Consider the following 13,230-nt stretch of genomic DNA (forward strand, 5'->3'; position numbering starts at 1 on the left):
GCATTGTTTAGATCTTGTGTCGAGAAGTCCCAGTACATTTGAACGTTACGGACGACTGACGGTATTTTGTATTTCATTGTTATCTTCTCAATAATTTTTGTTGAACAACACTTGAAATATTTATAAACTAATAGTACGCATATATGATAATGTAGATGTATTTCATAAAAATAACAAATATGACGAGCGCTTTTGTTTTTTCAAAGACCCCTAGGACTCACACGAGTAAATACGCTAATCATATGCAAAATATGCAACATAAAAAATACATTTCTGTAATAGTCTAGCGACAAAACAAATTTTACGTACTTATATCCTATTGAAATATGCATTTGCATAAACATCCGCATAAACGTTACAACCAGTCTTTCCCAGAAATTATAAAACTCAACTTATCATATCAGCTGTATTGCTAATCAACTATTATAATACTTGAAACAACTCTAAACAACCAATTAAAAAGAGTGACTATCTTCGCTATCACAAATTTTATATTCTACGATATTGATCTCGCACAACATGACGTTTGAATACTATGTATAAATGTATTCATAGCTCGTGAATTCATTGAAAAATAATGCATCCGCTGATCTCGATACGGACACATGTTTTCCTTCGCTACTTGTACATTATTCTAATCGTTGAGTATAGAGCAAACAACGATATCTATTTATAATGAAACCTATATGTATCAACAAATGCAAAAATTAATCGTTTTTCGATGCATTAATCATCCTAATAACGATATAAGATAGACGAATTTTCTATTTGTTGAAAATGATTTATTATAAATATTTATATTGTACATTATGCATAGATATATATATATATATATATATATATATATATATATTTCCCATTTCAAATTTGTTGACTAATTAAATATCTATTACTCACTGACATAGTAAGTTATAAATATTAATACACATTCTTTTATAAAAATTAAGATTCGACCTGTTTTCCGTAAATAACCATTGAATAAAAATTCTCTTTTATATATAACCGATAATTAATAATAAGAATATTATAAACATTTCAACTTTTCCTGATATGAAATTCAACAGAAGTATTCGGGGAAATAAAAATTAGGGCAAACTTACCAATTTTAATTACCTTGAAATATGTTGTCAATACCGGAAATTTGTTGACTAATTAAATATCTATTACTCACTGACATAGTAAGTTATAAATATTAATACACATTCTTTTATAAAAATTAAGATTCGACCTGTTTTCCGTAAATAACCATTGAATAAAAATTCTCTTTTATATATAACCGATAATTAATAATAAGAATATTATAAACATTTCAACTTTTCCTGATATGAAATTCAACAGAAGTATTCGGGGAAATAAAAATTAGGGCAAACTTACCAATTTTAATTACCTTGAAATATGTTGTCAATACCGAACAATTTTTCCCTGTACATGTAACTGCCGCTAGGCTTTAATTTTCAGGTTATAAAGCAAGTTATATTTAATATTATATGTATTATTTAACAATTCATTTTATAAATTTTTATTCTCCAAATAATTTTTCAATGACAAGGAGTATATTTATTACATGTCTGACCAAATGTAGATTAGAATAAAGTTCAATATTCCATATATCAATCGATTCATCGAAAATTGTTTCATGTTGCCGGCCGTCTAATAGTGTTCGGCTACTATTCTAGGCCAATCTACATATATAGCATTGATTTTTGTTTTCTATTTAGACAATATTAAGAAATTATCTCTCTCGTAATCTAAGTTTAGATAGAATGTAATCCTAACCCGACTTTAATTGACGCTTTGTATGAATATTTTGGAAAAGAAAGCCGAGCGATGCGGCGGTTATGTGGATAAAGAAAAGGTTCTTCAGAATGTTGACCTTGACAACATATTTTTAAGGTCATTGGAATAGGTGAAATCGACCCTAGTCTCGATAATTATCAATTGAACTGCTTAGAATTCTTAAATAATTAAAACATTCCACTGATTTTTCATTTTACATATAACTCATTAAATAACAAAAATGTTAAAATGTAACGTTAAGATTGCTTTGTCTAGAATTTTGAAATAATTTAATTGGTTTTCCATTTTTATCGGCAAAATGAAATTTTCGTACTTTTCTATTATCTCTTCTGTAAATATGATTCCATTTTTTAATGTACTTGTACTTATTCGAAATAAACTGATGATGAAATTTAAAAATTACTCACATGATATAGATAATTAGTCTAATTGGCTTTACAACAAATATTATATCACTAATGTTTTCGCTTATTATTAGTATTTTCAATACATTTATTCTCTTTATTTTGTTAGTCTTATTGCTCACATAAGCAACTCCAAATTAGGTGATACCACTGTATACCACTGTATAATGGTGGTGTCAATACCACTGTACGCTTTTAAAAATAGCACAACAAATAGTCAAATACATAATCCCACTTCAACGTGATCTTGTTAAATTCGATTTGATAGACATTCCTTTTTTTTTGCCTAGCAAGAATGACATCCAATTATTATCTTAGAAAAAAATAGATAATAGATTGTTCAAATATTATTTATTAATAAATCCAATATATCTCGTCTTTAATGTGTTAAACTCATACAATTACACGCTACAACTTTTATGGAATAACTTGATAACATAATTTTTGTTACTAGTAAAAATAAAGGAAAAGTAAATCAAACACAGAAATTACGAAAACTAACTTTCGCTACTCAAACTATTTCAAACAAACCTAAGAAACTATTTTACAAGGAAATAATTTTCTCTGATATATTAGCATTAATCTATGACTCTTTCCCTAGATGTAAATATTATTATCACTTTTTAACTGAAAAAGAACAAATGAAGCAACATTTGAAGTATTTTTATACTGATATTGAGAAATTTCAGAAGTTTCTCGAAAAACGGAATAAACGCTTCCAAGAACTTATTTTTTAGTATTATCTTATTACAGAGCAATATTCAATCATGTCAAACAAGTGCAAGAAATTACTTTACAAAGCAATCAACGAAAACATTCTTCTGACACGTGAATCTATGACTCTTTCCCTGCATAAAGTCAACAGGAGTGACTAACGTAACTAATAATAATGTGACTATTACATTTAGATGAGGTCAGTTGTCGTTTAAGAATGAGTCGTGCCAATTATGCTATCCGCTTCTCTCTACTTAGTCACATTAGAACATTTCAAGCTTCGTTTAATGCTGCAGCAGTAAGTTGCAGATACAAACATTATATGTACGCCCTTGACATTGCCAGCAGCTACAACCGTGACACGTTAATGCGACTAGCTGTCAGGACAGATCGCGCTCACCTTTTGCGTTGTTGCGTAACCCTACACGATGGACGGAGCTAATTGCACAAGGACCTCGAGGCGCTCTTATACCGCGCGTGTCTGCGCACCGCGTTACGTCATAAAGTGCACACGGTTATTTCACAACGTTTCTGTAACCTTGAAACGCGATGCCAATGCCGACTGTTAGCCGTTAACAACGTATTCCGCCGCAAGAGTTCCGTAACAGGTATTAACAACGATTAGCATGAATAATAGTCGAAGCTGTTCTCCGATATTTACAAAATTTCTAGAAGCTATTACATTTAGATCACGTAACAGTATTAAATGATTAGTAATTTGTAAAGTAATTTTGATAATTATTTACAAAATGCTTAAAATATGTTATCAACATCGTCATTCTGAACAATTTTACCCAATACATGTCTTTAAGCAATTACATTTAGATACCGTAGCAGAATCAAATGGCTAGTAACTCGTAAAATAATTTTGATAGTTATTTACAAAATGCTTAAAATATGTTATCAACATCGTCATTCCGAAAAACTTTACGCAATACATGTTACAGTTACTCGGCTCTAATTTCCAACCTATATTCAAAAATATCTTTATCTCTATGTACTTTTAATACTATTTTTTTTTTTAATTTCCACTTAAATTATGGCTAATTAGTAAGAAATCAGTATATTAGACTTTTTAATTGTTAAATTTATTGATCCATATTATAATTAATATTATGTAACTAGAAATATTTCTACCAGTATACCGAAAAATCCAGTTGTTTGATTATCAAAACTATATTACCGCCGAAATAAAACTTCTGCGATATAACAAACATAATGTTGTTTACGAGTACCGTACATCTTGTCTGTCTGTTCGTCACGTACATATGTATTAATAATAAGAATCAATAGATATTTATACATGTATACATATACACATATATGTTCACCATGCGCAACCTATTGATAGTCTTAATTTTGAACTATACATAAAAGTATTTATGATACATTTACAAAATGGAATGAAATAAAAATTAAGTCACGCTAGCGTTACTGACCAGCGTGGCCCGAATATTACTCTACCATCCAACTACGTCTATAACCCATTGATTTTTCTTTTCTTATTTATATTAAAGATAATTAACACCAATGAATTAAGTTTAGGATGAGCTATATAAAGATGTGGTCGTCGCGAGGCGGTCACCAGAGTGAAACGTAATAGAAATTAAATTTAATTGAAGCTTTTGTGAATATCTCGGAACATAGGACCGACCGATGGTAACATGTATAGGGAGAACTTTTCCAAAATGGTGACCTTAACAACATATTCCAAGGTTATCGAAATCGATAAGGAGTACTTTTCTTGTAAATATTAGGTTGTCCGAAAAGTTTCTTTCGTTTCATGAGGTGATAATAGATGAACAACAATTTCTGTTTTATATTATTTTATTGAATTAAGGTATGAATTAAGGTAACTCGCATAATTTCGGTTGATGCAGAAACAAGCGTCAAGCATCGAAAGATGTAAGAATCTTTAGATTTATTACAATTACAAGTAAAAAGTCGTGAAAAACTGCGATTCTCATCATAGTGTCACGTAAAATAACAAAATAAAAAAGGAATTTCGGGTGAAAAATAAAAAAAGAAAACTTTATTTTTTTCTAACATCAATACACTTTACAATCTACTTGCGAACTCTAGGCGTGACTTTCTAAGACCGACTCCTATGATTTTACTTTCGATCGGATCCGATTACTTTCTTTTGTCATCCCTCAACATCCCCACCGTCCATGCATTTGCTAGGCGTCCGCGATCGTTGCCACGTGCTCTTTCTTCTAGAACCTTCGGTGGAAGGACCGTTGGGATGTTGATGGTTCATTAGGCACTTCGGCGATATACATTGTTGCCGAGTGCCGCCACACCTTTATCTCTATCGTCAGTCCATCGGATTTGAAGTATGCCGGTAGTGTATGCCGGTCGTGACAATAGCAACGTTAACCGATTACGATGAAATTTTCAGCATGTATGTAACTGACATAAATCTGCAAAACATGTTATTTAAATTTTTATTAAAGATCGATGGTAACATATGTAGGGAAAAGTTGTTCAGAGTGTTGACCCTGATGACATATTTCAAGGTCGTTGAAATCAGCAAGATCGTTCGCTTTGTACTATACTACAATCAATTTATTTGCAATGAATGGATTGTACAGATGTTGATTAAACAGGAAACGATGGTTGTTTAACGTGAACTAATCGCAATAATTAAGACAATTAGATAGTTAATTTGCAACTCTAGTCACCACGGATCCGTAAATATTATTTTGTATTGTATATAACATTTATAATTATTATTTTTATTGTGTTTAAAGAAATGACTTTTTACGTGTTTCCCATATCAAATTTTTCACTTTCCTCGATGAAACAAATTTTTCGTTCTATGCTGTTTGCTTTCGAATATAATAGTGTAAAAGTGATATTAAGGCTATATCTTGTCCGCAGTCTTTTGCAACTTTGATTCACTTTCCTCTAAAGACTGAAAACTGTGGCTTGATACATTCTGGCTCTGAGGTCCAGATATATGGGGTGCAATTCTGATTAACATTAAAGTATCAACACATCTTCGATGATCAGAATTAAATTAAATTAGAATATAAGAAGATGAAAGCTCAACGAATTTAATATTTTTCTGTGATCGAATATTTTAACTCGACTTTTCAGGGCAGGTTTTAAGGTACTATGAAAAACAATAGAGGAATCTTCGAATGATTAGTAATATTACTATTTCCTAGTATAATATTAATCTTCGTTACATTTACCTTCAGAATTTCCTCAGCTATATATTTTCATACATTTCTAAATTAATAGCCAATGATCAGAACAATTATACAATTAATCAACACGATATTGCAATTTGAAATATAAAAAATAGATAGAAATTCTCGCATTACGAGGTTTAAATCGTCTTATATATATAGAATAGGTTTGCATATTAGCTACACCACATGCTCTATGTAATCTCTTACAACTTTGCTCTTCGGATACCTGGTAATCTCTATTTAACAGACACGCCTCGACATCGTATGTCCTCGTGCAAGATAGCGCGGCTACACAAAGCGAATGCAAAGTATTAAAATGTTCTTTGCCCTTTTGAAAAGCACAATGAAGATACACATAAAGGATGTTATACAGATGACAAGTGCAAACGGTCAAATCGTTAAAAAATTTAAAGTTGTGTATTAATGAGAAAAATGTATGTTTTAAATTTAATGACTATGATTGTGGCGGCACTCGATCACGGAACTTTCCAACGGCTTCGCGACACAAAGCGCTATACCTTCAAAGCGTAAGGCCGACATGCCTAATGTACCATCCGATATCCCTACGGTTCTTTCGTCGAATATTCGGAAGAATGCATACGCGGCAACACCGTTGCGGACATCTAATAAACGCGTGCGCAGTGGGGATATGGAGGGGCAACAAAGAAAAGAATCTGTTTGGCTTCGAACAAAAGACTCATTCTGTCCCGAGCTGCCAAGTACGAAAAGTTTAGCGTCATAGCGAAGCAAACACAATTCGAGATACGTGATTATTAACTCTTAATTAAGTTAATAATTAGTCGTTAATTGTTAATCGTAAATTGTTGACTGTTGACTGTTAATAGTTTATTAAACCCTTTTTGATGAACATCAAGAGTATTTCTTGTGGGCACCTTACCAACTACCACCCCATGATCTACGTGATCGTATTACATTATACATATATGGGTGAAATATCTATTTTATTAAAATATCAAATATTTTAAGTTATAAACTTGCCTTTTTTATATATATTTTTATATTTTATTATTTACATTTTATATCTCCGTTACTTTTAATGATATGCAAAAATGCCAAAGGAATAAGCCGTTCAATTCGAGAAATGTTACAATAAGTAAACGGTATTCTCAAAGTCATATGCTTCGAGATTACAATCCCATCAGTGTTCTCTTTTAACGAGACTACACATTTCCATCATTGAGACCGAAAACCAATCCAATGACCTATAACACTATGACCGTAATGTGGCCCTGAATACGAAAAATTAAAAAATGTTTGCTAATAGATGCGAATAACAAACAACTACAATACAGAGATTACCGAAGGAAAGTTTATCGTAACAAGTGTTCAAAATTATTTTCGTTAATTTCTATCCACTTGCTAATTTGATTGCGAAATAAGCATTGTCCATTTGCGAGAATTTTTACTGTTACAGAAGCACAAGCTTATATCTTCACGTGTTTTGAGAACTTTGTTGAAAAAGTCTTCTCTTTAATAAAGCTCATAAAAGTGATTCAGGCATTGCAATACGAGAGTTAAATTAATTTCCATTTTGTTAAACTGGCTTGTGTAAAAAGGAATTCTGTGAGGTGTCTCATCGTATCTCAATTGCTGCTTTTCTTGTTCTTTGTTCTTACGTTCGACATATTCACAGCAGAGCGATCCAAAATCAAGTAATAGTAATATTAATTTATAGAAAATGATCGTTAATAAATTTTGAAGTACGACGTAGAAACAAAAATGTAATGCATTAAAAATGAAAATTGCCGAACGAAATGGAGAAAAGGTCTCGATATTTGTAAAAATATGAACAATTTCGTTGTAATTCCCCAATAACTCTTCGCGAAAAAAAAATGGAATGCAATCTTAAATTAAGAAAAAATTACATGGTAATTACATTTTAGATAAGCATAATACAAGATAAGGTTATTTAAAAACTTGTTATTGGCTACGAAGTTTCAGGAGCTCGTAGGAGCATGAAATCGTCGGGCGAAAGCGCGAGGCTCGCTTTCTCAACAATCGTCTTTCTTTTATCGTGACATCAAATTTGAAGTCCTTCGACGGCAACCAAACCGTTCTGTGTTCTCGCTAAAATTATACTTTTAGCTCATCGATGGCGAGTGACATTTCATTGTAGCAGTAAGCGTATGTGTTACACTGTTGCCATTCTCGTATATTTTCGCGAGCGTGGGTTTCGAGTTAAGTGCATAATTCTGTATTGTGACGATTCGTTCGTCCGAGAAGAATATTCCTGACAAGAATGTACTATCCTGAGCTAATTTCTCTATCATTCAACTACAACAATTTATTCTCTGGATAAAGTCACTTTTTGTTATTTCTTGCTGTAATGGAATGTGATATGGATGTATCCTATTACTAAGTAAAATAAAAACCTTGGAATTGAAGATTTACTGACGCCATTATCCCTATTTATTTCTTTAGTAGATAAGTGTAGATTTACAGTAATTGCTGTCAAACCTTAATAGCATTATTAATGTTATTTATCACCGGGCATGTTCTTTTTTATTTTGATAGTTTGCAAGAGCCGTGTCGCCAAAGATGTTTCTCCGTAACGCTTAAATGCTATGTGTGATTTCGCTGATTTCTCCAAGTATGTCTAGATATTTTTTTAGGTGTAGTTGGCATTCGTCTAGTACTAACGTTACATATATCCAACTTTACTCGAAACTTGTTCAAACGAATGTGCACAATACCGAAAATTGACTAACCTCTGATCATTATCCTAAGGTTGCCATAATTTAGCATCAGTAACGCTCATATAACCGAATGTAAACGTGATTACGTTATGTTCTTTTCGTTAATAACCGCTTTGATACGAAGCTTAATAGCAATACGCAATACTGGATTAATATATTTCTGAATTTTGTACATTCACCGTTACGTGAAGGTCATATTATAAGGTCATGTATAAGGTTTCAATTTCAGCTATTACGCGATGATGATAGAAATATGTAATCCCATTGAGGAAAACATTGATGAGATTAGAGTCCCAAAAAATATAACCTTGAGAAAATTTTTGTTTACCTTAACATTCTTCGAACTAAACAGTTTAATCCTTTGGCATTTTTGCATATCATTAGAAGTAACGAAGATGTTGCTTTGTAACAGAGTTAACTACATATCCATATTATAACATGATAATTATAATTACTAATTAATACTGAATTTTCGTATTAAACAAAAATAAAAGCGAGAAATGAAAAGCTTTATTATAAAGATTTGTAATTGGAACATTCCACAAACCTTTTATTAAACAACTGATGAATAAATTGTTTTTTACTGATGAACATTGCTGTTCCACAACAAATGAACTAATGAACAGCAATAGAATAACGTATTAATCTTACAAATCGTTTGATGAGAAGATTGTGATTTATTAAAGCGTATTAAAATCTCCAGAGGCAGCATCAGTGATCTACCAATGAATAAGCATTGGTGGATAGCTCCATACTCGTGACAAGCTCCATATACATGAAACAATCACATATGTATTTTGAATACATGTTCAACTACATCACAGACCACAAAAATATAGAATATTTGAAAAATCTAGATAAATAGAATACTTTCAATTTTAAATTTAAGTAGAATAATATGTATCAACTCTTAAAGAAAAAGTTAAAATGATATTTTTCATCGTGTGGAGGTTTTTACATATTTCTATTCATAAAGATAACATTTGTTGCAATTTATATAAGATAAATATAATCGCAAAAGTATGTCTTAGGGCATTAGCAAGAAGATTGGTATCTTTTCTTTTTAAGACAATTGTATGTATTACTTTAACGTACAGATATTTATTGTTGAGGTTGACTGATAGAGGAACGAGTGGATGAATTTGTAATAAAAAATATATTGAAATAAGCACAGGTATAAGTATAAATATAAATACAGGTATAGTATATGCTGATCCAGATCCTCACTCTTACAGTGTTACAATGCAACAGGAAGAAAAGCGATAGGGAGCACGTTCTTATATTTATAGCAAAGGACATTACCAAAAAGTTAACTTTGTAGAATAGAAATCTACTTATAGCTCTTTTGTTTCTAGATCTTGTGATCCAAAACAAAATTTATATTCAAGGGCACAATAATACGGACCTCTCCTTATTTCGAACTTTTTGTTTCATTGAATTTTATTCTCCTCGTAACAGCGGTCTCCAGGTCACGGATATACAAAAGAAAAGGTGTAGAGTTTTTCTTAAGGTAATTACTTCAACATTTACAATAATCGAATATTTGTAATAACGTGTATACGGTTTAGAGTATTTAGATAGAATAAATATTTATTTTTTTTCCTTATATGTGTATCAGAAGATATGCAACGTAATGTCCGCAATTCTTCCAAGCTGATAAACACGATAGGTACTTTCTACACTTCTATATAGAAATGTATATAAATGTTAGAAATATACAGGGCGGTTGGTAACTGGTGGTACAAGCGGAAAGAGGGTAATTCTACGCGAAAAAAAGTCGAAAATATAGAATAAAAATTTTTCGTTCGAGGCTTTGTTTTCGAGAAAATCGACTTTGAATTTTCGCTCGGTACGCGTGCACTTTATCGCGTCTCGGTATAACGGATCTCACTGTAGATCGTTGTCTGGATGAAAAAAAAAATTTATTCTATATTTTCGACTTCTCTTTTCGCGTAGAATTACCCCCTTCCCGCTTGTACCACCAGTTACCAACCACCCTGTATATCTGTTATGCTCGGACATATTATGAATACGGACATCGATTAAGCTCCTACCTTTCTTCTTTTTACTATGAATCACAAAAGATGAGGGAAGAGTATTATTCCGTACCAAGTACCAACGATATTCAACTTTGTGATAAATCGCGTGAATGAAAGGCATTCACTGTGTCCTTTGCCGTTCACATTCTGATGTGAGCGGTTTCAGGACAAAGAATCAACAAGCTGGAGGAAGACAGAATTTAGATGGTCAAAGAGAACTGTAAGTAATTTTCATAATAGTCAGAGACTTTCACCAGGAAAAGGTAACGTTTGTTTACCAACAGAGTTCATTTGTAACCGACTGTTAAAAATTGCTATACCTACAGCGATTCTACACCGATCGACTCTTCATCTGACCGATCTGTTCAATTGAAGATCTCTTTTAAAGAGGGTGCTGTAAAAATATTCATCTCGAATTTGAATTTCAAGATCAATTTGTTTTTATTGCATTCTCTTATACAAGTCTCAAATGAGCCGTTATCTTGGAAAATGATCTTAAAGTTCCATTGACTGTTACATTGACGTTATTTACAATATGTTGTACATTCCGCAATGATATAGAAAGTAAATAATGTTATATTGATAAGGAAACAAAAAACTGTATTCCTTACCACATGAGATAACATAATCTAAATAGAATGACACATCTATTTCATAATTCTCAACTTGCAAAATTACTTATTGCATGGAAGAACTTTTTAAAAAGGAGTTGAATGTTGTCAATAAGGACACGATTTGACGTTATTAGTATCATTTCATCTGGATACGTAGAGAATACATAAACGTCAACTACATTCTTTTTAAACATAGTACAATCACATTCCTGTGTTGGTAAATGCATTTCATAATTTCATCTGAGCGCTTAATAGCAGTTTACGTCAAAAACCATTAGTTCATATATCAGGAAATATTTTAATATACGATAAACACAGGGTGGAGCATTTAAATGGACACACTTAATAATTATATTAACAATGGAAATGGTTATATGGAAAGTTGCAGAGAACAAAGTTATCTGAAGGGGCACATGCAATGGTAGATAACTTTCTATACAAAATATCGTGATGTATCAATTGATGTGTTAAAAAATATATGGTTTCGTTAAAAGAACGACGATGATCTTGAAATCTTTTTAAAGACTAACTTTCAGAAAAAATATCACTTACCATTATTTGTCCCTCTAAAAAGTATAACTTTCATTTCTAAAGATTTTCCATACGGAAAATTAATAACGGAGATATATATTTAGGTGTTCCTATGTAAATGCTTCAGAGAAAAGTATTAAATTTAGGAGATATTTTAATATATTATCACAATATTGTACAAATGAAGTACAATATTATTGTTGTATTGTATCAACTTAATACTTCCCTTTATGGAACAACGAGATACATCGATCGCGATGTAAATAAATGTAATTTTATTCTTAGAAACTGTAGTTGATCTACATATTTCTCCTGCGTGCCCTCCTGCAAGGAAGCTAATAACAAATTGTGCCCTCTATGATTTAACTCCTGCTCCTGATTTAACTCCTGTCATTTAACTCCTGCTTGAAAGAGTTCTTCGTACATTAACTAATTTTGTAATAGTTCAATTTGTTTTAGGTGATCTATTTCTTGTGCTTAGAAGTAATTTCCTGTTTCTTCATTAATATGATACTGTTCACTCTTTTTTCGTTCTTTCTCTCTGACTCCAGAATGTAAACATATTGCAAATAATGTCAATGTAAACGCAAATGGAACATTAAGGTCATTTTCTAACGGAACGATTCATTTAGAGCAAATGAGTCGTACATACCAATATTTTTCTAATTTATTTATAATTTCATGTAAATATCTCAGGAGCACATAAAAAATTAAACAAACTCTAGATTTTAATAATTGTTGATGCTATATTGTAGATCTATGATTCTTTTCTTCTACAGAAACTTACATCGAGTAGTTACTACAATACTTGAAAAGCTATCGGATGACCATTTTCCGGCGGGGCAGCCAGCTACGCTCGTTAAGGCTCAGAACTGAAGACGACGCGTCGCGAGTTCGAATCCCTCTAGCCAGGAATATGTTTTCAAAGGATGGGAAACCCAAAAATCTATCTCTTAGAAGTAATATACAACAGGCAAGCTGAGCCTTACTTGACTGTTGTGTGATACCTTTACTACGAGTTGGGGGTTGTAATTGTCCAGCAATCCGGGCCGACGAATTTTAACTCGCACTGGTCTACCGTCCCGCTCGTGGAGGTTTTAGCCGGTAAGAATCCGGCACTACCTTCTGCCGCCCTGTGTTCCCCGGCCACAGGGTTGGAAAGGTGTCTATGAAGATTTCCTCCACGTAAAAAAAAAAAAAAAAAAATTTTTTTT

The sequence above is a fragment of the Bombus impatiens genome, unplaced genomic scaffold (assembly GCF_000188095.3).
Source record: "Bombus impatiens unplaced genomic scaffold, BIMP_2.2 scf_1230, whole genome shotgun sequence".
Lineage (NCBI taxonomy): Eukaryota > Metazoa > Arthropoda > Insecta > Hymenoptera > Apidae > Bombus > Bombus impatiens.